This window comes from Neofelis nebulosa, chromosome 9 (assembly GCF_028018385.1).
Source record: "Neofelis nebulosa isolate mNeoNeb1 chromosome 9, mNeoNeb1.pri, whole genome shotgun sequence".
Taxonomy (NCBI): Eukaryota; Metazoa; Chordata; class Mammalia; order Carnivora; family Felidae; genus Neofelis; species Neofelis nebulosa.
The window spans coordinates 132,749,563-132,774,760 of record NC_080790.1 but is presented as its reverse complement, the minus strand read 5'-3'; the positions used below and the strand labels follow the sequence as shown (position 1 = coordinate 132,774,760).

General features: G+C 47.0%; 1 protein-coding gene and 1 long non-coding RNA gene across 3 annotated transcripts in view; one reads left to right on the top strand and one right to left on the bottom strand.

The window, feature by feature from the left end:
* TSHZ2 (teashirt zinc finger homeobox 2) overlaps positions 1-25,198 on the bottom strand; it is a 455,675-nt gene that overhangs the window by 117,489 nt on the left and 312,988 nt on the right. The window lies entirely within an intron of this gene.
* On the top strand, positions 215-751 carry LOC131485955 (uncharacterized). The gene is made up of 2 exons (XR_009249103.1): positions 215-312; positions 458-751. It is a non-coding gene; the product is annotated as an uncharacterized LOC131485955 (long non-coding RNA).

The following is a 25,198-nucleotide window of genomic DNA, read 5'->3' as shown; positions in this document are numbered from 1 at the left end:
GCCAGGCTCTGGTACCTAGCTATTCAAACATTTGTCCAGGTGATTGTTGCCGTGGAGGTGTTTTGGAGATATGATGGAAGTCCATAATCAGTTGATTTTTAGTAAAGGAGATTATCCTCCACCATGTGGGTGGGCCTCATGCAATCAGTTGAAGACCTTAAGAGCAAAACCGAGGTTTCCCCGAGGAAGAAGAAATTCCACACGAGGGGAGCAGCTTCAGCTCGGGCCTGAGCATTTCCAGACTGCTGGCTTGCCCTACAAATTTCGGACTTGGCCAGCCAGACTCAGAATTGCATAAGCCACTTCCTTAGAGTAAGCAAGTGAGTAAATAAATAATCCCACAGTCACGGCGCTCGTGCACTCTCTCTCTCTCTCTCTCTCTCTCTCTCTCTCTCTCACTGGATTTGTTTCTCTAGCAGAATCCTGACTGATACACTCTTCTTCTACCCTTTCGCAGAGGGGACATGAGCTATGAAGATGCCTCTGCACCTTGCTGCCACGTAAGTGACAAACCTGTGGACATTGATGTTAAGCCTGGCGGAGCAGGAAGTTTTGCAGGGAACAAGGGTCTGTGATTGCTTCACTGTGCTCGCCTACCAGCTTGGACGGTGTCCCTCTGGGCATCTTAATATATCTGAAATCAGAATGCGCCTCCCGATAAATGACATCTTACAACTAATCGGCAGGGTTGTTTCTATGCTTTCTCTTTCCCCCTTTGGAAGTCCTTAAATAATGACACATCTTACAATGAGTGGTGTCCCTGATTTAGTAAACTGTGGTAACTGCAAACCAAGTATTGATTTGGTTTAAGCGATTGTATATTTCGGGGAGGCGAGCGTGCGTGCACTTGATCTCCCTGGGCTTAAAGCTATGAAACTGCGAGTCCTGGAAGGGAACAGGGAAAATCCGCACGTAGCAGCTTCACGTGCAGCCCCCCCTGCCCCGACACCTCGTCTTTTCTCCCACAGTCACCTGCCATGTAGCAAAGCGGGCACAGGCTCAACCTTTAATTCCTTAATGAAGGTTTCTTTGAAAACAAACAGGGTCCTCCGTCTACTTGCAGTTTAACCTCACAAGAAAATAAAAGCTTTCCCAAATCCTGTCCCCTCTCTCACCCCACCAGATCCACTTTTCTGGCTTAATGCAGGTTGAAATGAGGTGTTTTCTGTTTTTTGTTTTTTGTTTTACTGATGAAAATATTATAGGAATTAAAAACCAAACCCATTAATATCCTGATTAGACTCCCCATGTTAATTGCAGATTCTTTCAGGCGACAGAACAGGTCACTGTCTGGGCTTAATGTGATCGCGGTGTTTCATAAGAGCTGCCCGTAGGAACAGCAGTTTGCAGCGAAAACTTTTGCCACCTGGCAGATGAAGCTGGGAAGTGATTTTTCCTTTCTCACGCTCGCGAGAAGGAACAGCAGGTACTGAGCGCTGCCTTTGGGGAAGGGGAGCCAGATTGGAAAAAGGGAACGAGGGGGCCCGGTTATTTCTTTCCTTTTTCAACACGCTTCCTGGCAACCTCAGTACGGATTTTCCTCTTTCCCTCTCCTGCCTTTCCAAAAGAAGGTGATTGAGAGGATTCTTGCACGCAAACAAAGAAGCAAACAAAAAGCAGCAGGAGGCGCTGTTTGTAACAGAAGTTTCTGGGCTCCCCATCCCTGAAATGCCTTCCTCCTTCATCCATGGGGCTAGAGCAGGGGGCAAAAACAAACACCTAGTATCCACACAGAGAGCACGAAGGGCTGAGTGGGGACTGTGGCAAACTGCAGAAGCCTGGTCCTGTGTTAAGGGACGGACTCAACTGAGTCTTTGCGTGTTGCACAAGCTCTGTGTTTAGGACAGGGTCTGAGCACCTCTCCTCGCCTACAGAGTACACACGTCCGTCCAAGGAGGTGGGAGTAACTCAGCCCCCAGTGTGCATCACAACCACATCAGGGGCTTAGTTAGAGCGCAGGGCTCTGGGCCCCATCCTTGGGGTTCTGATCCAGTCGGTCTCTGGGGAGGCCAAGGGTTTCCTTTTAAACAGGTTGCAGGTGGTGCTGACGCTGCTTATTTGGGGGACACACTTGGGGAACTCCTGGCCCCCAGCCTGGTCGCCTGGGCTGTCGTACAGCCTCCTAACTGGTCTCCGGGGTCTACCCTGCCCGCTTAGAGCCCGTCTTGCCGTGGGGGTCCCCGTTCACAGCACAGCTGTGCTCGCTCACACCTCCTGGCTCCCATCGGGTTCCAGAAGGAACCAAGTACTTCAGTCCTGTCTGCTTCCCTGGCAGACTCACAGTCCGCCCTGGCGTCCGAGAGACAATCCACGTCTTTCCATGGCTTCTCCCTGGTCAGTTACTAACCTTCCATTCAAGCTGCTCTATTAAATTTTCTCAACCGCACAGTTTTATAATTCCAGCTTCTCCGATCTTTTTTAAAAAAATGACTTTATTACTCTTCCCTATCAACGATATTCATGCATTTCCTAAAGACCTGTAGCCTGTGCCCATGAACCCAGCCTCACTCAACACAAATATCAGTGCATCCGGGATCTGCGTGGTCGCTTGGTAATCCTACCCAAAGGGAAATGTGCTCCTAATGCAATAACCACTCATAACATGCCGGCAAGGCTGTTTCCCCCTTTCTCACACAACGTGCCAGAAACTCTGAGAACCCCATGCCTTGCAAAGTGTTTTGTACTGAGGCCAGGCACCTTGTGGGAAGGAGCCCTATGTACTTCAGACGAATCCCAGGCAGATGTCGGATAAACATATTTGAATAAACCAAATGTCACTTTTCTCTTTAATCGCTGGCTTCAGAGGAGCTGAGACTTTCTGGACCTTATCAAGGTGTTGTCATCTTTGATTCCTCCGTTGTATTTCAGGCACATTGTTTTTTTTTTTTTTTAAGTGCCAAGATGATAGGGGTGTAGGAGGGAGAAAGCAGAAAGGGTTATAAGTTTAGGTGCAAATAAAACACGTGAGCCCCGCCAGACGTCTTGGTCAGCACAATGCGAGAGTATCTACTGGCCTGGATTTTTCTCCAGCTTCATACATCAGGTTGGATTCCTGGGGGTTTCCCAGGATACGCTATTCATATTTGTCTCTCTTTACTGTCCTATTGGGTCACTCTTAACTTTAGAGGCATTATATTTCATGTCACTTTTATATTTAAAAAGTGTCTGTATCGCCACCAAGGATTGCATGGAAACGGGTACAATCTGAATCCACTTTGGCCCCGACATTGTTCTATCGCCATCCAAGATGTTAACACTGCTGGACGCTGGGTGAAAAAGCGCATAGAACTTCTCTTTATATTTCTTTGTCACTTCCTGTGGGTTTATAATGATCTCAAAGTACAAAGTAGAAAACAAAAATGTGTGTGAGACTATATCAATATAGATGGGTAGAGACAAAAAGTGTAGATCAAGGGTTGGCAAAGTAGAAAAGGGCCAGATAATAAATAATTAGTATTTTAGGCTTTGCAGGCCATATAGTCTTTGTTCTTACTACTTAGTTCTGCCACAGAATCATAAAAGCAGCCAAAGACAGTACGTAAGCAAATGGCCATGGGGGTCTCCAATAAAGCTTTATTTAAAACACACAGGAAGCGGGCTGAATTTGGCGTAGGGCTTCTGTTAGTCGACCTCTGCACAAGAATTTGTGTGCAAAACACTGGTGTCTACTAAAATGTTAGTAATAAACACTGACATTTTTCTTCCTCTCTCCCCCCCCCCCCATCTCCCTGGTGGTCCACCTGAATGCTTCAATTTCCCTTCAGTGGACATATGTCATTTATATCATTAAAAAAATAAGGTTCTGACCGGTTTTCATGATTTTGTGGTTTGTTTTTTAGAAAAGAGATGAAAGGTACCTAGAATATCTTAAGGGAATTTGGCTCCTTTTTCCCCCCCTCCCCCCTCCCTACCCCGCCACAACTGTTATTCATACAGTTAATCTAGATGCACAACCCGTGTTTATGACTAGGTCCCACACGTGGGATTATCTGGTAATAACTCCAGTGTGGTTATGCTCAGCTGTGGCGGCAAATGCCAGAGCCATGAGACCGAAGTTGATATGGGTGACCGGAGGGAGAGAGGAAGCAGGGCTTTCCGGGGTTAAACTTGGTCATAAATGGCTTTCAGTGCTAGCTCTCAGACACATGGGTCTCGGGTCTTTGTACACTCACCGCCCCCACACTTCCTGCTTTGTAGGAAGCCAAGGAGAAGAGAGGCTTTTCTACTTTTTTACTTTTACTTGAAGTCAATTTTGCAATTAACAGGGTACAATTGAGGTGCTTCCTGGAATTTTGAGTTGGGGACCAAGAATCGAAACTTATCGTGTTGGATCGCTGCCTTAAGCCCGGCTCTAGACAAAACAGTCTCAACAGACAGTTGTCTCTCCGGTTTTTAAAGTTCAACAGGAAAGGAGACAGAAGTTGAAGTTCTTTGGCAAATGCGTTCCAGTGATGAGAAACATTCCTGTTTTATATTAAGCTTAAAACCTTTCTGATGGCAATATTCAGACCTTGAGTTTATGGCAGAACCTGATTTTCTGGTAGAAATGATGCTTGTCCGAGTGCTAATTCTTGGCCAAAGTCCTGAAGCTTCACATTTTATAGAAATTATCAATAATAGTGTATTTAATTGTTAATTCAACTAACTATTCATACCCTGCCACTGGTGGATATAAAATTTCTAAGGTACGTATCAAGCCGACTGGGGGCTATGGCTTTGAAGCATGTAATTTTCTTTATTGATATTCCTCCTCCAGCCACAAAAAGATTTAAGGTGACATAAAATGGAAATAATTAATACAGCTAACGAAAGGAGGAGAAAGCAAATATCTTACTGATAAGAATTAAAATAGTTCCCGTGATTAACCATCCAATATGGATATGAGCTTCCTGGCACCCAATGCAAAAAAAAAAGGGGGGGTACAATACAGCGTTCAGTTGTCTTATGATTGAAATTGAACGAAGAGAAAGATGCTAGTTCCTCAGTAAACTAGAAGAGAGATGTGTCACCAAAGATTCTGCATGGAGAATATCCATTATCAATGGCTTGTCCATAATAAATCACTTATCAGCTAGGGCATAGATGTCCGGGAAAGTTCACCGTGTTTGACATACTCCCGTAGAGATCACTCTTCCTCATCTACGCAGCAAAAAAGTTCGAGTTACCACGTCTCCAGCGTGGGAACTACTCAGAAATAAGGAGCGTAAATGACAACTGACCAGTCTGTAAAGCTAAGATCCAAACTGCTTACAGACAGAGTTGGAGTAGCTGTCTATGTGGATTTGTTTTTAGAAGATGCAGCAAGCTTTACGCACGTCCTGGAGGTTCACCTGCAGGGGCACCCAGTTTCTCTTTCTGGTCACGATGCACGCACAGGTTTGGACCCCGCGCACAGCCCTGCACTGGCTCCCCTCCCCGACTGTGACACCAACAGACACCCCATCCGTCGTCTTTAAACCCCCCCCCATGCCTTCACTGTGCATCCTTTTTGCCATCAATCTCAGGTCCCTGAGGGATCTGGTCCCTTCCTGTCCCCTGTTTCCAAGTTCACAAGGCTTTTCTGTCCCTCAAATGCACCCTTCTAGGGAAGGGTGAGCTTCCTGCTTCCCATGTACGGGTTTCACGCGGGTCAGGACCTTCCCTGACCACCCTGCGTACGCTCATTCCACCGTCATCCTGGGTCACCAGCTCCTCAGCCCGTGTGGATGACTTCAAAGCTCTCATCACACCCAGAAAGAGTCTTGTTCGTTTTCTCTTTTTGTCCGAAGTTATAAGCGAGCCCTGCTGTGGGCGGGGGCTTTCTCTCATAGTTCGCCACCTCGGGACAGTCCCTGGCACATCACAAGCCCTCGGTCGATACGTACTGTGTCAAAGAATGAATCAACCGTCAATCACAGAGCTAATATCGCTTCTCTTGCGGACGACCCTTGACCCAGCGTTGGGAGGGTCTTCCTGGTATCACTGGAGCTGGAAGTTTTGGACCAACCCATTTACTTGTCATGGCTAATGGAGTCAGTGGCTACAGTGTATCCGTAATGGCTCAGGAATCAGCACATTTTGATATTCCTCAGCTACTGCCCGGATGTTGGGGCCCCCCTTTGATGGAAGGAGTAACTTGTTACTTGTGTGTTCCCCGTTTGGTAACTTCCACCCAGCCCAGTTTACAAATGCGACTGGTAGAGTGGTCTCAGCTCTCCGGGGCTGTGGACTGGGTGTGAGCTGAACACACCCGCTCACTCTCATCTGCTCCCTCGTATATAACCCCGTACACATCCTTCGTATCCATCCCCCTGCTGCGTGCGCGGTGCGTGGGGTTTCAGGCTGCCATGACCTTCTTGGCTTCAAATATTTTCTGGGACACGCTCAACTTCAGATATTCTCCCCCTTGATCCCTCCAAGGACAGCTGAACTCCTACGCCATGGGAGCTCATTTTCATCTGGAAAATCTGATCATAATAATTGCAGACCTGCTGACTCTTGCCAGTTTGCAAGGCGTGTGGCGTAAGATCTTCCCAGATTCCCAAATCTGTGAACACAGCCTTGCTGATCTAGGCTCCCGGGATTCTCCCAATTCTTATTTTCCTTGGTAGTCCCATATTTTCCATACACCTTTCTATACAACACCCTTTACAAGTCATGTTTTCTCCACAAACTCGCTGGCACTTCTCCACAAAGGAATATAGTTATAATATCACTTAGCATTGGGGCATGCACGATAATGAGCGAAGGAGGGCAAAGTCTCATTGAGAGTGGATGCTAGGCGGTTGACTTGGGGCACTTACTGGGTTATTGACTTGCTCCTTCTCATTAACATTGCAACACAAATCAAATTTATGACACAGCGAAAAGGTAAGTTACTCCATCTCTATCGTGTGGGTTGCTGAGGAATAAATGGTAGAAATTACAAATAAACCCACAAACGCTGAGATCCTAACTACCTGCAAACTGAGCTGGTTTATGTTTATAGGTCTGTTTATTCCACGGAACTGTGGACTCATCCAGGATAGAAGTCCCCGTCTGAGTCTTTCTTTCTTTAGTACCCAACACATAGAAGGCAACTGCGATATATGGACTGACTTGAATGAGTGGAGTCTTACACACGGTTATTCTCCCAGTCCTGTCTGAAATCCCACCATCAGCAATGCTTTCTTTCATGTTAAGCACTCCCTTCCTTCCCTCCTTTTTCCCAAAGAAGCACGTTGAGAAAGTGGAGGCACAAGTGGGACACACACCGGGCACTTCATCCAAGACACCACGGCTGCCATTTCTAGAACTGGAAAGACCTTCGTTGTTCTTTCTCGCTCCTCTTTCCACGGATACCAAAAGAAGTCACACGGTTAAAAACAAAAAGCAAACAGAACGGTCCCCTCGCCCCTCCCATGTAGCCCATTTGCCTGAGTGAGAGGTACCGTGGCCCTTTGGGAGAGCTTCCAGAAGGCAGACCCCATGACAGGCATTCAGGTGTGCATGTTCCAGGGCCAGGGCCCTCGTCCTCTACCTGGGAGCAGTGACCCTCCGGAGGGGCCCTGCCGTTCCTTCCCCTGGAGGGCAGGGGTGCTCATGCACAAGGGCCAGCTGCTCTCCTTGGACCTGTGGCAAAGTCCAAACAGACTCCCCCCCGATGCTGTGTCCTCACCTTTATTTTTGCCAATGACTTTCCCCCTTAGCTCTAGATTCAGGGAAGATCGTTAAAACCCTCAAATTATAACAAGCGCTCACCTCAGAGATGTTAAGCGGGCCGCGTGCAATTGCACAGGGCGTGCCCCAAGACAGTGAATGGACTGCTTGAGATCTCAGCTCGGGCAAATGACCACGGGCAGACGTGTTAACACCCCAAACAAAACACGGAAAAAAAAAATCCTTCCGGTGCGACAACACGCATCTTCGTTTCACAGTCCCTGTGTTCACCGTGCGGCTTAACCAAGACCAGTGCTGCTTCTGGATTATTCCGCGCCCCTTGGCAAGTCTTCCTCCCAATAATCAGGCCTCAGAAACTGCCAGATGCATGCATTTTGCTGTGGTTGGAACTGTACCGACTCCTGCCACTCCATTTATTAATTTGGTCGTTTGTTGGTTCGTGAATTCAACCCGCCATCTGTTGTTGAGCACGACAACAGCCCGGACACGGGGCTGAGCCCGGGTTCACAGTCCCTGCTCCCAGGTGCTCTCCATCCAGTGGAGGAAAATGGTAGATCAAATGCCTTCGTGCTGCAGTGAAATCAAGACTCTAGCCAGAGACCATGCAGAGGGGCCGAACCACTAGCTTCACAGGGGATGTGACACCTGGTTGCAGACTCTGCTGGTGAAAAGGAGTCTGACTCTCTCCCTCTGCTGACCCAGAGCTGAGAGCCCAGCCTGGCGTTGGGCCAGCGATCACTATGGGAAATGGAGAAGGTGGGGCGCTGTCTGCTCTCCGATAAGGTCAGGAAGATCAGCAGCTCCCTCGAACTCACGTACCTGCGTCCCGGAACGCACCTGCCACCCACGGAACCATGTGTGCGTGTGAAAGCATCTCTCAAGGAGGTCCGAGTTGAAAGGAAGGTGTTGCACGTGGAAGGGTGATGTGAGCACAGTGAGAGACTGAGGTAGAAGGTTAGAGAAGGAGCTGGGAGGCGTCTCATTGGAACTTCTGTGTATAGGTGAGTAGACGGAGGTCAAGGTCAGGGGAGGTTAGGTCCAGGCTGAGAGTCAGAGCCCAGAGTATTCCTCCAGCCCTTCACTTCTTCAGCTCAGGATTTACCCAGGTCAGTGGGTTTTAAAGGATCTAATCAAGAGGATGTGATAAAGCACCTTAAGGAGATAAACGGAGGCGGCTTTGATAGGAAGGAAGGGATCCTTAAGGTACAATTGCCATTCTCTCATTTATCTTTATCCATTCAAGCCTTTAACCTTTAACCATGCCGTTCATTCATTCAGTTATTTACTTACGCGTTAAATAAATATTTCCAGGGAGCTTTCTGTAGCTCTCCTACCGTAGAACATGGACACTGGGGCTAAGATGGCCCATTAATGTCACTTGGTGAACCAGGGAAGGTCACTTGTTGTTGAGAGAGAGACAGAGAGAGACAGAGCGCGAGCAGGGGAGGGGCAGAGAGAGAGGGAGACACAGAATCCGAAGCAGGCTCCGGGCTCCGAGCTGTCAGCACAGAGCCCGACGTGGGGCCTGAACCCACGGATGCGAGGTCATGACCTGAGCCGAAGTCGGGCTCCCAACCGACTGAGCCACCCAGGCACCCCAAGGAAGGTCATTCTGTAAGAGTCACTTGGAACCCTGTCGTGAGAGAGATTCAGCAGCTCAGGTCGGTGTCCCAACCCAAGTAGTGGCTTCATGTGTCAAGAATATATCTGGGGTCACAGTCCTGAAATGTTAGCGCTAAAAGGATCTTTGTGCCATCCATGGTCTGGTCTTGTCTCCAGATCAAGCCTTGGGGGTAAGGTGACCAGCTTGTCCTGCTTTGCCAGGGAGTCTGGCATCTCGGACACCAGCTTTGTCCTGGGCAACTGGGAGGTGGTCACCTGCTGTCTAGGCAGATCTGCTGAGGGCTGGGCCTATATTCTCACAACCTCTAAGACAGTTGTTTCCATGGACACCAAGCATCCAGGCTTCAGTGAGCCGGCAAGGGTGATATTTCATTTCTACGGGCGGCTCCTGATTTCTCAGGCTGGTGGCCGTTAGCCTTGTTGCCAAGAAAACTGCTTTATACTGGGTTCTGGGTCCAAGAAGAGCCTGGCCCAGAAACACTGGCTTGGAAACTTGCATTTGCCGCAGGGTCCTTCCAAGTGGCAACCCTGGAACAGAAGAGCCGGGCACTGGAAGATAAAGAGGAAGGGAATCTTGATGCCTCTTTCACGGGCTCGAGGGGAGGCAGAAAGGCAGCAGAGGCCAGCCAGCGACCCCCGGGGGTGCAGCTGGAGGAGGAGACCCGAAGAGCTGAGTCCAAGTATCTTACTTATAAAATAAAACCACTGTCTTCTACCATGTGACACTAGACATTATTTCTAATCTCCCATAGAATCGACAAGGTGGGATCAAAATCTCTGATTTGCAGATAAGCGAACAGTCCCGGAGAGGTTATCCTTCTGCCCGAGGTGACTCAGGGAAGAAGATCGAGGGCTCAGGCTCCCCAGACCCAAAGTCTCAGCTCTTCCCAGGATACCCTGCTCCATCCATCCCTGCATTTGGCTTAAGGTGGGTTGGTTAATGACATGAAGGGGCTTATGGGAGCCCTCTTGTCTAACTCTCTTATCTACCTACACGACGAGAAGATAAGCTTTGGAAACTCTGAGCACAAGTCCCAACTTGTGGCTTGCCTACCAGCTCCCGTTCCCAGGACTGCGTGAAAATTGAGGTGTCTCTTTCCTTCCACCCCCATCAGATCAGTCATCACTGGTCCACATCCTCCCAAGGCAACAACTCCCGGAAGTGAAAGGCAACAATCCCATTAGCTGACGCCTGGGCTGTCGATCTGTCCTCAGACAACCCCCGCACTCAGTTTATCACCTGCTGGCTCCTTTGGCATGGACAGTTGCAGGAATTTCTGCAAAGAATCACATGAACGGATGCCAGCATTCTTTCTATTTTTTTTTGTTTTTAATTTTTTGTAATGTTTTATTGATTTTTGAGAGACAGAGAGACAGAGTGCGAGCAGGGGAAGGGGCAGAGAGAGACAGGGAGACACAGAATCCAAAGCAGGCTCCAGGCCCTGAGCTGTCCGCACAGAGCCCAATGCGGGGCCCGAACCCACAAACCGTGAGATCATGACCTGAGCCGAAGTCGGACGCTTAACCGACTGAGCCATTCCGCCCCCACCCTGGATGCCAGCATTCTTGAGCTCAGAGGGAACCACTCATATAGAAGTTCCCAGATTTGGAGATATGATGGGCAGACCAGTGAAATTGCCAGAAAAAGAAAGAAAGAAAGAAAGAAAGAAAGAAAGAAAGAAAGAAAGAAAGAAAGAAAACCATATAAGTGACCAGAGTTTTAATTTGCTGGGCATGGTCACACAGAACAAGAGAGAGGAATTGCTACAACCATCATGTAGTAAAAAGAGAAGACGTTTAAATTTTCCCGAAGCAAGGGGAGCAAATCCATCTATTGAAAACCTGTTGCCCACAGGGTGACGGCACACAGTGGGTACTCCACAAATATTGTTGAACGCGTGTTGTTGGATGAATTTCAGATAAAAAACAGAGTCCTTTAAATAAGCTTAACTTTGTGGAAATTGCACTTATATTGGGACTTGTATTTCCAGTTTGCCCAGAAAAAAAATTATTCTGAACCAGAAACAATCTAACAACTGCTTCCTGAGGATTCTTATCTGGAACAACATCTTCATCACTCCCTCCAAGTAGACACAGGGTGCAGGGAGGGGCATTAACCTGCCCAGAGACACACAGCTCATTACAAATAAGTCTTTTGACCCATGGGTCCCTGAATGCCTCCCACTTCAATCTCTCCTAAGATGGGGTGAAATACTGGGGGAAGAGATATATTTTTGTGTGATACTTGGAGAGCATATTTCTTTTCCTTTTTTTGTTGAAGTCAAAGGGGAGCTTTGTGTGATGAATACGAGTCCCTCCCGAACCCTTATAACCTCCCCTTTCTGCAAAGACAGAGCAGGACTTGGGCTCAGAGCCTTCGATCAGCAAGGATTTTGATGCCATTGGCTACTATGATGGCTGGCAGAGATGACAGGTAAAAAGCACTTAGAACAAAGCCTGGCACATTGTAAGAGGTTTGCAAAGGGTAGCAGTGAGGATGATGGCGGTGATGGCATCCAGCCTCCCCCGCCAGGGAAGCCAGCAGCCCTCCCGTTCAGGGAATGACCCCTTCTCTCTCCCCATCTCCCCACCTGCGAGCAGCCCTCCATCTGGCGGGTTCTCCAGGTGTACATGTGCAGGATGCTCCTTTGGCACGCGAAAGTCCGGAACTTCTTTGCTGCCTCTCCTTGGTTACTCTTTGGATGAATCCACATGACAGAGCAATTGTCCTGGATGTAAGTGATCCCGGCTATGTACCATGGCAAGCGCTAGGGGCCGATAGCCACAGCCAAAGCGAAAGGGTCTTTCCCTATTGGAACATAAATTCTACAGGGACAGCACTTTCCCCAAACACCCCATCCATCAGGGCAAGCTGATTGGTACCAATGAGAATGAGGTTGCTCTGTGGGTCTGGTATGAGCAGGAGGGAGGGACCCTCAGGAGGGTTCTCACGAAAAGTTTAGGCTGCTGGCCCAGAATGGGGGAATGCACTGTCTCTTGAAGAAGGGAGAGCAAATGCAGACAGCAATATGACAAGTTTTCTAATGAGAAACATTTTGTATCCAGGCCCTACTATACTGCAATCATCTGTACAACTCTCAGTTGTGACATTCTATTTCTTTATTTTGAGGCAGAAGGAGAGCATGAGCAGGGGAGGGGCAGAAAGAGAGGGAGAGAGAGAGAATCCCAAGCAGGGAGGGCAGAGCCTGCTGCAGGGATCGAACTCACGAACCATGAGATCATGACCTCAGCTGAAATCAAGAGTCAGACGCATAACCAACTGAGCCACCCAGGCGCCCCTCAATCGTGACATTCTTAAAGACAAGCGTTTGTCTTGTTCACAGGTATAAGAGCCACAATTTATTAGTGCCTGCTCTCGCTGAGGCTTTGGGTGAGCGCACAGCATCCACTCTCTGTTAAACAGTTTGTCCCCGTGTTTTAGACGGAGAAACGGAGGCTCAGGGAAGTCAAATGGCTTTTAAATACGTGATGCCCCAGCAGCAGAATCCAAATGGGATCCATCCAGCCCGCGTCTCTAGTTTGTCCCTTGCCTCTCGCTGCCTTGCTCGTGACACTCCAGCCACAGACTGTCCTATCTCCCCCGCAGGGCCGTGGTCTCTTCTGCACTTTCTCCTTGGAACGCTTCTCCCAGATCTTGGCATGGAAGGTCCTCCTCATTCGGGTCACAGCCCAGCCTCATTGCTCAGAGGGCCTTCCTGGATCACACTAACAATTACAGCTGTCCCCTGTCCCAACCCCGATTGACCCCGCAACGGCACGGCGTGGCTAGTCAACAGCAGACTTCGGAGCCACCTGTGCTCCAGATCCAAGTTCTAATTCCTGTTTATACTCTCTATGACTTGGTTTCCTCCTCTGTAACAAGGAAGAGTAAATGTAACTGATCTTACAGGTTTCTTGTGAGTTTGAAATGTATTAAAATGTATATCAAGTACCTAAAACAATGCTCAGCTTATAGTAAGCACTCAATAAACATTCGTGTTGAGAAACACTGTCTTTTTCTACTGAAATATAAATTCTACCAGGGCAGCACTTTATTTGGTCTTTCACAACTGTATCCGGTGCTCAAGAAATATTAGAGGAATGAATCGAGGGGGTGAGTGGATAAATGAATGAACGTTTAAAGCCTGTGTTCTCCCCAATTATGCCAAACTGCTCCTGTGCCTTTTCCTGCTTATGGCCCTGCACCAAGCCTGGTGCCCGACTGTGCTGGGGCTCAGGAAAGGTGGAACGGAATTAAGCCCAGAAGTTCTTTCTGCTTCTTGTCCCAGGGAAGCCCCACAGCATCCCTGCCCAGGATGCCGACCCTGTCTGTCCTCTCACCTGGCAGATCCTGTGCCCCGTGTATGCTGGGCTCCCTCATCCCGTCCTGGGAGAGTTGAGGACTCATAGGCTGCCACTCATCGGGTCCCCTTCAGAGCATCACACAGGACAGACAACTGTCCTCATTGCCAGCCCCTGAGCAATGCCACAAAAGGCAGCAGAAGGAAGCTTTGGTGCATTCTGAATACGCTTGAAGGCGTTCACTTGTTGCATTCCAGAAGGTTTGTGTGCATTTATGGAAAGGCTTGGCTATACTGATTTATTTGCTGCCTATTTCTAGAAAGGTCTCAGGAAGGAAGACCCATCCTCTGTTCCCTGTTGTCAGAAGAATTGTTTTGTTTTATTTATTTATTTATTTATTTTGAGAGAGAGACAGAGTGTGAGCAGGGGAGAGGCAGAGAGAGAGAGAGAATCCCAAGCAGGCTCTGCACTGTCAGCACAGAGCCCAATGTGGGGCTCGAACTCACGAACCGTGAGATCATGACCTGAGCCGAAACCAAGAGTTGGACGCTTAACTGACTGAGCCACCCAGGCTCCCCTGCCCAGAAGAATCATCTTAAGATGCCCTTTTCTGTCTCTCTCCACTCCCTGAACTCTTAGGCATCCTTCTGGGCCCAGAGCAAATCAATCTCAGCTCTTCTCTGGAGCCTGGCTGAATTAGTTATTCTTCGATGATTTCAGCTCCTTTTCGGCTCCTGTTTGACGAACAGGAGCCTACTATGTGCCAGGCCTTGTGCTCTTAGACGACCAAGATGGAAATTCCTGCCACCAAGAAGCCTTGAGATTGATGTCTGTCTCTCCCCATAGACTCCCGGAGGGCAGAGACACGTCCCCAACATTCAGCAGACGGGTTGCCTGGGAGCGGGTGCCTGACCCTGCAGAATACAAGGTTGATTAACCAAATCAGGGAGGGACGCGTAAATATTTTGCCCTGGAACAGGGCTGCAGGATGTGCAGACAGAGGGCCCTTGACCGGCGATGTCTTTCTTCCCTTGAACGGTGAAGGTGCTGCTCTCTGTAAGAAAACCTACACTGCTCATCAGGCCTTGTAATACGATTCAGTCCGACACACTCCTTGTAAAAGCTCCGCGCGCTGCAGAAATTTGTATTCTCCCTGCCCTGAAACGTGGTGCCGGACTCAAGACCTGCATGCTGATGTCAACGGGAGGCTGCAAAAGTACTTTTTCCTTCTGCTGACTCGCACGTGTGCGTTTTCAGTGCGAACCGGCTTGCGGGGTGGGGGAGGGGAAGGAGGCAAGAAAGCTGCACCTTCCACCGGATAAATCTTTATTTTCAGCCTTTCACAGCCTTTCCTTGGCGGCCCACCCGGGCTGCTCCTGTGGCTGGCAGCGATCAATGCAGTCAATATTTTTGACTGCAGAGTTTTCTATGACTTACACATATTTAAAAGGATAAACCACCATCAACAATTCTCTGTGTGGACTTGACCAGTCTAATCCTTATCTTTGATTCTTTGGGATGCAGCAAACAGGCTAAATCTCCAACACGTCTTGCCCAAGACCTGGGAATTCAGACCGGCCGGGACCTTTCGAAACCACGGCCTGGGCTATAAGAGTTTGTTTCACTCTGGGAGATTGGGCTGGAAAACTAGACAGTGCGGCATTTGGGGAATACTGGTGGCCTTTTCCTTGGACCGTTGCCTTCTGCTAAACACCACACTGCTTTCTTTCACTGTTATTAACCAAATAATGAGCCAGGGCTCTCGAGGGTACTCGCCTCTTGAAAGGCACTACTTGAAGCCAACGCTAAGCCCAAACACGGCAGCTTTAATGGTGGGATCGCAGGCAGCTCGTTGTTTAGAAAGAGAAAAGGAACGATTAATTGTGATGACTTTCACCTGGAACAACTTCTCCTCGACTCTAACATTATGAAAAAGATAGTAGGAAGCAAAAGAGCAGAGATCAGCAACATTTTTCTGTTAAAAGAAGAGAGTAAATAGTTCAGGCTTTGTGAGCCATACGGGCTCCTGTGCGACCACTTACCCCTGTAATTATAGCACAGAAGCAGCCACAGAAAATATGTAAACAAAACGGGGGTGGCTGGATTTCAATAAAACTTTATCGAGGGATACAGAAACTTCAAGTTCCATTTTTATGTGTCATGGAATATTGTTCTTTTGTTTGGATTCTTTCGGGTTTTTTCCAACCATTGAAAAATGTAAAATTATTCTTAACTCATGGGTCTTGCAAAAAAAAAAAAAAAAAAGTGGCGAGCAGGATTCGTGAGCCTGGGGGTCATGGCTCGCTGACCCTTACAACAGAGAATTCTGTTTCAGGGCAGACCTTGGGGTCAAGCAGAACTGGTTTCAAGACTTGGCCATCTTTGGATAAATGAGGCTTGGCGAGATGCTTAACCTCTGCAAGCCTCAATTACCCCCATCTGTAAAGTGGGACTAATGGTAGCATCTACTTCATGGTTATTTTGACGATCAGAGGAAATATACCCATAAAGTGCACAGCGAATTATCTGGGACGTAGTAGGGACTCAATAAGTTCATGTGTTTGATAAATATTTATTGAGCAATCATTGTGGGACAGATTGTGTATTTATAATGGTCCTTTGTCTCATTGAGTTTAAAATCTATGAGGCTCACGAAGACGGTTAGCTGCTGTTATTGTCAATAATGCTTGGGCTTTGCGAAAGAGAAGCGGAAATCGTAAATCATCCAATAATATTTTTTTAAGATTATTTATTTATTTTGAGAAAGAGAGAGAGAGAGAGAAGAGAGAGAATCCCAAGTAGAGTAGTGCACACCATAGTGTGGTGCAAGATATGGGGCTTGAACCCACAGACCACAAGTTCATGACCTGAGCTGAAATCAAGAGGCAGATGTTTAACCGACTGAGCCACCGAGGCACCCTAATCATCGGATAATATAATGTGTCATTGCTATGTATTTTTTTTTTTTTTTCAAAAACAGTTAAAACTCCTATGGCCATCTGCTACGTCACTGTCTTTCATGACCATTTGCAGGAACTAAAATGAAAGGTAAAGCACATTTCCCTCCTCTTACATCAGTGGTCTCGATGTGGATGCTGTTGGTCCCTGGACCAACAGCATCAACATCATTTGGGAACTTGTTAGGCGTTCTAATTCTCCAACACCATCCCAGACCCATTGAATCGCAGCCTGCAGTCTGTGTTTTAACAAACCATCAAGTGATTCTGATTCACAGGGATTCGAGTTGGAGAGTCGCTCATTGGTTTGGATGGACCATACACTCATTAACTTCTTCAAAGTCCCACACCTGGGAAGTGACAGAGTCCACATTTGAACAAAGATCTATACAGAACCTTAAATACCAGAACATACCGGGTTCCAGGACAGGGTAAGGAGTCAGCCAGGACTAAGAGAAGGGTGTGCGTGTACTCGCGTGCACGTGTGCACACGTGTGCGTGTGTTAGAGAAGTCTCCCCCACTGCCCTTCTCCTTCCGCGTTGTTTGTTCAGCCTCAAGTGTCTTAAACTTCTCTTCCAGTGCTTCCTGTCTCCTCGCTGGCAGGGGGGCTGGAGGGCAGAGGGAATGATCTGGCCCAGCAGGGAGGAGTCTTTGATCACTGACATGTTGGGGTCACTAGCACGTCGTGATAATGAAAAGCAGAAGAGCTTTTCATGGGTTTTGTTATTCTTCTGCAGACAACGTACTCTTTATTGCCAGTCCCCAGAGAGAGATCACTCCCACCACCTGCCTTGGTATGCTACTCTATCTGTATTAACCTCTCCGTGTGTCTATGTCCCTCTCCTATAAAACGGGCATTGTACAACCTCATGGATGATTTCCACAGGCTCCTGTGTTTGGCTGCTTCTCCTGCCCACGTGCCATCTGTGGTGCCAGCTGCCGACTGCTGTCCAATATCCCGTCTTCCCTTTCCCCTTTAGGAATGAGGCCCCCTTGAGTTTTAGCCAGGAACACGGACACCTGGCTAAAGACTACATTACCCAGCCTGCCCTCTAGGTAAGTCTAACCATGTGACTAGGTCTGGCCAATGGGATATGAGCAAAAGTGGGTGGCACGCTGAGAAGGAATGGACGTGCTTTCCCTTTATCTCTGTCCCTCTTTTCTGCAGCCTAGAGGTAGATGTAATGGTGGGAGCTGAGCAGCCATTTTAGATCACAGAATGAAAGCCACGTGTTGAGCGTGGCAGAGGGATGACGTTAGCTAGGGACCAAGGACCGATACGGTAGATTTACACCATGTTGGTGTAAATATGGGACTGCTTGTATGTGTATCGTTAAGGTAAGAGAGGAGTAGACTCTCTTATTTAAACCTCTGTTATATTAGGGACTTAAAAAAATAGCAAACAAAATTTGTTTCTTTTTTTTTTTTTTTCAACGTTTTTTATTTATTTTTGGGACAGAGAGAGACAGAGCATGAACGGGAGAGGGGCAGAGAGAGAGGGAGACACAGAATCGGAAACAGGCTCCAGGCTCCGAGCCATCAGCCCAGAGCCTGACGCGGGGCTCGAACTCACGGACCGCGAGATCGTGACCTGGCTGAAGTCGGACGCTTAACCGACTGCGCCACCCAGGCGCCCCCAAAATTTGTTTCTTAACTAATGCATCGTTGTTTTTTTTTTTTTAAGTTTATTTATTTATTTTGAGAGAGAGAGAGAGCACAGGGGAGGGGCAGAGAGACAGGAAGAGAGAGAATCCCAAGCAGGCTCCACGCTGGCAGCTCAGAGCCTGGCATGGGGCTCGAACTCATGACCGGTGAGATCATGACTTGAGCCAAAATTAAGAGTCAGACACTTAACCGACCCAGCCACCCAGGCGCCCCACTAATGTATCACTTTTTAAGGTGAGGCTTGATTGGTGCTGCCTCTCCTGTTCTCCTACACCATCCCAGCACCCCAGTGGAATGAACCTACCTCCTCTGTCATACCCTGCACTGGAGTCACTGATAAATTATTCAAACGGTAGGGCAAACCTGTGCTTAGGTGACTGGCACAGTGAGGCCACCAAAAGGTACACAGAAGTAAAAAAATAGCAAAATGAATATAGTTCAGCGGTACTGATGAACTTAGCCAAAATGACATAATCAAAAAAATCTAGCTAGAATTTCTTTTATTTTCAGTGCATGCCTTTTTCTGATTGCTTTTAAACATAAGATATAATTCGGAAATGCATTTGGGTGGAAGAAAAGGCATATAGTAACATTTTCAGTGCTTAGGATCCTCTAAAGATCTAATCTAACCTTCAAATTAGTTCCTCACAGCTCTGATTGCGTTTCGGGGCAACCTTCCATCCTTCTTCCTCCGCTCCCTACCAAATAGGCTCAGGGTTCCTACCGGGATCTTTTTCCCTCAATAAATTCATCTTTATTATATACCTATTGTTATTCATGGTTCTACTCCCATCTGGAACATGGTGCCCGGCACTTAGAAAATGTTATTAATACACTTAAACCCTCGATGATGATTAGCTGGATGGACAGTGAAATTCGCACATATGCCTCTTTGTGGGTGGGGGAGGTTGGAAAGAAGAGTGGCCATTTTCCTTTCTGTTCCTCATTCTAAGGCTCAGAGAATCTGAATATTGTGCCCAAGGGTTATAGCCCTTAAGTGGCTATTGTAGTTTCAATATCACACACATGTCTTCAGCCTGGCTCTTGTCATTCTGGCCTCGTTAGATTTTTCCGTCTCCTTGAACTCACCACATCCCATTCTCTTCCAAAGGGCCTTGGCGGGTGCTATGCCTTCTGCCTTCTGCCTTCCTCCTCAACTCTTTCTTCCAAAGTTCTTTTACCCAACAGACCCATCTCCAGAGTTCAGCTTAAATATCACTTCCTCCGGGAAGCCTCTGCCAGCTTCTCATACTACGACGTCAGGTCCTTATCGTGTAACATCCACCCTTTATACTTTTCCTTTGCAGCATACATTGCCATTGTCAATTGACTACTTATTTCTTTATTACCCATTTTCCATGCTGGAATGTCAACTCCATAAGAGAAGGGCAGTGTCTGCCTTATTTGTTGCCTGAGCTAGCCTGGCACATAGAATATGCTGAGCAAATCTGCATAAATAAATGAATGAGTGAACATCAGGACAGACAAAAGGAATCCACAATTTCTCCAAGAGGAGAAAGGAACCTATTTTCCCTTTGATAAAAAATCAAATAGAATATTGTAGTTGGGTAATTTGATTTGTTGGGTGAGCACTTTTGCAGAATTCTGATAACCACCAAAGGCAAGGGCAGCCATACAGAGAGTTCGGAAGGAGGTAACGCTTCCCTTCACAAGATTTGACTTTGACGCATCAGATGCAGAATCAAAACCCAGACACTTTGCTATATGTGTACAAGAGACAAGTATCGATTTGGAATCCAGTCCAAGAGAAGTATCCAATTCAAAGTGTGGATTTGCTTCTTATTCCTTTCCCACAGGCAAAGTGCTCTTTACCAAACCTACACTACAAAAGGAAACGATTAGGTACATCGAGGCTAATTAATACTTTTGACGTGGAAAGAAAACCTTTAGGCTTCTAATATATAGCATGAAGATGTATTCAAGTGTTTATAGCGAGGGTCCAAACGCGGTTGCCATTAATTCCTTCCCTTCCCCTACACGCACGAATTCTACCCGTCATGACATGGAGCTCTTTCCTCTTCCCTTGAATCTTCTTGAGTTGTGACTGGTTTGACCAGAAGTGATACTGTGCTAATTCTTGGGCTGCCTTTTAAAAGCAACTTTTGCTTTCTTTTGCAGAGAGAAAAAGCAAAAAAGCTAGGACTGGATTATGAATGATGAGACCGGATGGTAGGAGAGAAACCAGGCGGAGGGGCAAAAAGGCATTAGTCGTGTGAGCAAGGACTTCTCTGAATTCCGAGTATAGACCAGCTGCAGCTCGATGGGGAGTTGAGGGAACTCCTCGGGGTTTATACCCTACTGAGCATTAAGTGCCTAGCAGAACCTCGCCTCAATTCCTGAGCCACAGAATCGTGAAAAATAACACTGTTGCTTTAAGTTGCTAAATTTTTGGTTGATTTGTTACATGGCAAGAGCGAGCTGAAACGCGATATTCCAATTACTGAGGGCTCCCTTCCCTGATAGCCTCAACCTTAGTGGAATACAACTGAGAACTGATATATAAGGTAATATACAGCCCATGCACTCTGCTTTCGGCTCACTCACGACCTAGAGTCTCTATGTTTATGCACAATGTTAACATGCTTGTTCATCTCATAGCAGAGTCAAAAATGGTACAAAATTATGCAAATTGGAATAGGTTTTGTGGATTTGAGAGACCATTTTTGCTTGATCCTCTCACTTTTGGACAGTGGAACAGAGGCCAAAAGAAGCTGAGTCACTTGTTCAGGTCGACAAAGTCAAAGACTGTGTTAAAAACCAGAAAACAATCCTGGATTTCTGGTCATCCAAGGGAGACACTCTTTTCACTTTACCTTCCTATTCCAGAAAAGAGACAAATTTTAATGGGTAAGGAAACAAAAGGATTTTTAGGTGTGATAAGAACCCTAACGGTTGAAATGGAAAGCTGGTAGGCACAGTCTCAAAAGCACGACAACTCCCAGTTCCCATTTACGCTCTAGGGATCCAGAGGCATCCCTTTATTTGAGCCGAGAGCAGCCCAGTGGATGATATTCATGACCGTGACCCTGAGTCAGAAAGCCAAGGGTTGATTATGTTTCTCACGTTCTACTTAAGGAGGTAGGGGAGTGTGTAAGGCACCCTCAGAAATATTCCTATGAAGAATGGTTAAAATAAACATGTGATTTGATGGGCAAAACGATAAGCTTCGGTTACGTGAAAAGTCACTTCCATGGAATGGTCCACGTCGAACAAATGAGGCATTGCTGCATTTGCAAAGCATCCGGCAAGTATTCCAAGTCTTGGCCAGTCTGAAGGCTTCCACTAAATGAAAAATGAGCTTTACTTGTGTCTAAATCTGAGCTTAAGCGCACTCTCTAAAACCTTCCTGGGAATTTTTTGGGCAGGTGTCTCTTTTCAAACAGCATAATATTTGGACATTACGTTTTAAATATGTGCAGATAAAGATGATATTCCAAATCTGTATTTCACTTACAAGCAGATGGGATAATAAGAGTGAGAGTTACTGAGAGACCGTCCTTCATGGAAAAGTAACAGAAATAAACGTAACCTCCTCCTAACCCCGCCTGGAGGTTTGCGGCTACAAGTTCTAGATGGATAATCCTGTGACCCCAAATCTGAAATGATTCAATGTGGTCGGAATAGCATAAAATCTACTAGCTTGTTTCCATACAGGGTAACAGTCGTCTCCTTTTTAAAAACCTGGGGATCGAGGGAAAATATAAACAGATTTTGCCACCTGCGGACCCTCGGGGATGTGGAACAATGGCTCATTGGTGGAGTCCAGCTGCAGACCCGCTATGTTTCACCCACGCGCTCGCAAAGCATCCAAACTTGAATCCCTTTTACTGTGACTGAGCCATTTTTTTTTTATGGCATCCTGCTTCATTTCACTGTCTTGTCTTCTGCCTGCTCTTTTCCTTTTCCTTTTTCTTTTTTGAGAGAGAGAGAGAGAGAGAGAGAGAGAGAGAGAATGAGAGCGAGTGAACAGGGGAGGGGCAGAGAGAGAGGGAGAGAGAGAATCCCAAGCAGGCTCTGCACTGTCAGCACAGAGCCTGATATGGGGCTCAACCTCATGAACTGTCAGACCGTGACCTGCACCGAGATCAAAAGTTGGACACTGAACCCACTGAGCCACCCAGGTGCCCCCTTGCCTACTCTTTTTTTTTTTTTTTTTTTACACTGGGCCTGGCTTCTGTGATTTGAATTTTGACCCCAGACTTAGAACTCGAATTCTTTTTAGGGCAGGGAGGATAAAACAAACAAACAATTCACTGCCACCCAGGGTTTTGCAATGTTTCGGGTATGTGACATCCCATCAAATATATCAGATCAGATATACTGATGGCAGACGGCCCGAACTGAGCAGGTTAGCAATTAATACGAGGAGGCCACCATTACAATGGATCCACATTTGCTGGTACTTATGAGTGTTGGTGGTGATTGCATTACATGCCAGGGCACCTTCCAGCAGTCTCCTGGTCTGAGTAGGAATGTCTATTGCCCTGACCTTACTCTTTTATATATTCGGAGACATATGTATTGCATTTCCCAATATACTATATTTCCTTACTACAGGCTGGTCATTTGAGTGGAGTTGAATCATTCCTGATGAAATGTCTGTACAAGATTCATTCAAGTAAAACATTAACCTTCGCTCCATGAAGGTAAGTCCAATGCTCATAAGGATGGGAGTCATTGGGGGCTGACAAGAGGACATACCAACTTGGACAAGCAGGACACCTGTGACCACGGTTTACAACGGTTCCAAAGACTGTGTATGTGTATCTGGGGATCTGATCGGCCAAGGCAAACATCCAAAGTCTGCAAACGTTCATCAAATGCCTACTGTGTTCCAAGTCTTGTGAAAATTTGTTTCATATATATTATCTCATTTAACCCTCACTAATCTAATCTAGTCACTAACCCAAGACTAATCTATTAGGACAGCATAAAGTTTCTGAAGCTTATTTCTAAAGCACAATGGAATAATCTTTGGAGGCCAGAGGAATGCTTTGACATTCTTCATCCATGTTCTCTTTACTGTCAGGGATTTGTATTAAGTCACGATGGTTTGAATGCCCAGATTCTGAGTACAGACTTTCCGTTAGCTTGGCTGAATGATTTTTAAACTTCAAGTTGCATCAGAGTTACAGTTCAAGGTAATGCGCAGTGTAGTAACACAAGGGCATTGAACTCTATGGCTTACGGGATTTTTAATCTGACTGTGGGCAATTTCCCTCTCGCAATCTGCACTTGGCAGTCTGCACCTGCGAGGTACAATACTGCACTGCCCTGTAGGTCTCACTTTCGGCTTTTTGCAAGGTGCATCTTGCTTTTTAGTAGCTCAGGCGATCACCTCAACATAAGGTCCCACCTGACCAGGTGTCTCTGCAGCAGTGTACTCATTTGCAGCAAGAATGAAATTTGCGCGCGGCGGCCCACAGACTCAAGCTGGACCCCATGATCCTCGCCTCCCGGTGTCCGTGCCCTGATGCACTTCCTTCCTCGCGAGAGTTGGCAGGACCCGTGACTTGCTTTTATCCAATAGAATATGGCGAGGGTGATGGCATGTCACTCCCATGATAGTGGTGCATAGCTCCGTGACCTCCATCTTGCCAGAGACTCGCTCCCTCGCTAGCTTTGATGACGTAAACGGTCAGATTGGGGAATCCCACAGGACAAGGAATGGTGGGTGGCTTCTAGGAGCCGAGTGTGGCCCCCAGCCAACAGCCAGCCAGAAACCAAAGCCCCGTGGCCTAGAGCTATGGGGAAATGAATTCTGCCAACAACCCAAGGGAGAGACTCTTCCTCAGTTGAGCCTCTAGGGAGACGCTACGACCCTAGCCAACACTCAGATTATAACCTTGTGACTCAGCGGGCCTGTGCCTGGACTCCTGGTGCTTAGATACTGTGAGATAATACATATCTCATGGAATGTGTTGATGGAATGTCTTCCATCAACAAATACACACATTCATCAGAATTTAATGACACATCTGAGACTATTCAAGGCCAAAAGTTGAGAACCTCTGGTCTAGTATGATAGTGACAAGGAAACTGAGGCCGAGTTAATGCATTTGTCCTGGCTCCTGTGTTCTAATTCTGTCTCTTGCACAGACTCTGTGATTCTGTAACTCTGTTTCCCTATTTATAGAAGGAAAAGTTGGGCTGGCTGACTTGCAAGGATAATTTAGTCTTTATGCAGATCTTCTGTCTCCTGAGCCCTTGGCCTGTTTCAAAACACGTTCTTTAGAACCGTTGTTTTAAAGGATTCTAGGTGGAGAAAATAATTCTGTGGTCAAATTCAGTTGGGGGATGCTGAGTTAAACAACACGTCTTAACAGATTTCTTTACCCGAGGACCTCTCAGAGCGATTAATTTGTTTATGCCCATTGGGAATGTCCAATGATGAAATGGAACCAACAGCATTTGCCAAACTTCTTTGATCTTGAACTCTCCCACTTTTGTCCCCTGAGTTTTGGGACCAGCGCTTCGCCGAACACACTAAAGGAAGGTCCACGACCTCCCTTAAAACGCTCCAAACGCTCCTCTAGATGCGAAGAAGAATCCAATGGAAGAGAGTTCATGTTCTTTCCATTTTCAGATGACTTGGGATGACGGGAAGTTTAGTGCCCTGAGGTCCAACAGACGACGTGACTGACTCTGCCTTGCAAAGGCCAGAGACACTGGTCGAGGAGCCAGCGATAATAATATGGTGATATCACTCTACAGGTAGCAATGCTAACGTGAGAGAGGTATGTGAAATATGCCAGAAATACACATCAAGCTAGTTGCCCCAGAGAATGAGATGTTTTCTTCTTATTTGTAAACCACCCTCTCATGAACTGAAAGCTATCTCCTCAATATTTTTCTAATGTGCAAGGACTTCTTCCCTCCCTCCCTCTTTGCCTCCTTTGTTCCTCCCTCCTTCCTTCCTTCTTTTCTCCTTCCCTTTCTTCTTCTTTCCTCTTTCCTTCCCCTCCTCTCCTTTTCCTTCCCATCTCCTCCT